Raw genomic sequence first — 1,300 nt, 5'->3', positions numbered from 1 at the left:
TCACGGTCTGTAACCTTGACGCTTAGATGAACAATATAAGAGAGCCGATTCCAGGGTACCATGTATCAAACGTATTGTTTACCACTTTTACGAGGGATTCGACACGTCAATTTGTGTTTTGTCTGTTTTTTGTACTTAGATTTCAATAAGGATCAGCAAAATATTGTAAGTATGTCGATGGGGAAAGAGTTCCATATTCAGACGCCAGTAATTATTTCCTACAGTGACTTGTTAGCCGTCACTATGCCCAGACATGCCAGAAAAGAATAGGCATGATCGAATCGTAGGGAGGGATAAAACACTTGACTTAGCCCAGGCATGCCAGGGCAAATGTTTTGGTTTTAGGCCCTAGGCCTCCTATCCTAGGCTACATGATCCGACCAGTCTCATAGCCTAGGTTTCTTTACAGGGTGTCAGTGGCATCCGTAGGCCTATATGGAACTCTTTCCAAAGCTGGAATTGTTGATAAACGATATGCAATTTCTGTCATTTCTAATTAATTGCCTGATAATCTGTTTTTTTATTCATGGTATTGCTGAAGTAATAGTCATGCTAGTAGAGTCTAAGTAACGCCAACATGATAATTGCCCTCAACACAATGTCCAGGCCTCGAATTTTGTTGTTTTGGGGGCAGGGCCAAATGGCCTTAATGGGTTGGTCAAAATAAGGGGCACTGAAGCCAATTTGAAAATTTACTTATTCATTCAAATTACTGGAGCAGGTAGAGTGTAGTACCCCCTTGCATTCACTTATGTACATGTATTCATTGGGAATGACTTGCTGATTACGGCAATGAGGTTCTTGTCTTACCCATATACACCACAAAAATGTTACTGGGTCAGTATTTTAATGCAAGTACTTTTACAGTGGGATATGCTTTATTTAATTATGTTTGCAAAGTAAAGCATGTAAATGTTAAATTAAAAGCTGCAAATTAGAAATTAGATATTAAACATTGTGCCCATGAACCAAGTTTTGTACAAAGTTTGAAGGCAGCAGTGAACTATAAATATTCTAATTACCGATGATTTTTTAATAAATAACTACATGTACATTGAATTTCTGCCTCGACCGACAGACCGTATTTTGGACAGATCCAGGGTTTATCCTTTCACAAACACTTCAGGTCAAAAGCTATGAAGAGGTTTAGTCATGACCATGGTCGTAACAATTAAGGCAAAAAAAAAATAGTTCTGCTTCTGATTACATGCCTCTTAAAAATCGGGTCCGTACTACATAGGTCAACATTTTTTTGTGAGGGGGTCAGGTTTTTGTTCTGGTTGAATGACATGAATGGGGA

General features: G+C 38.5%; 1 protein-coding gene across 2 annotated transcripts in view; it reads left to right on the top strand.

The window, feature by feature from the left end:
- The first annotated feature begins 32 nt into the window (after positions 1–32).
- Positions 33–1,300, top strand: part of LOC110987401 (uncharacterized) — a 73,800-nt gene continuing 72,532 nt past the window's right edge. Inside the window, exon 1 of one of the 2 annotated variants that reach the window (XM_022250118.2) lies at positions 33–165. The gene's annotated coding sequence lies outside the window, so the exon portion shown is untranslated. The remainder of the gene's footprint in view (positions 166–1,300) is intronic. The other variant, XM_022250124.2, reaches the window with a different exon arrangement.

The sequence above is a fragment of the Acanthaster planci genome, linkage group LG05 (genome assembly GCF_054643075.1).
Source record: "Acanthaster planci isolate LZ-2023a linkage group LG05, COTS_SCS, whole genome shotgun sequence".
NCBI classification, from domain to species: domain Eukaryota; kingdom Metazoa; phylum Echinodermata; class Asteroidea; order Valvatida; family Acanthasteridae; genus Acanthaster; species Acanthaster planci.
The sequence above is the reverse complement of the archived record's forward strand: the minus strand, read 5'-3'. Positions and strand labels throughout refer to the sequence as shown.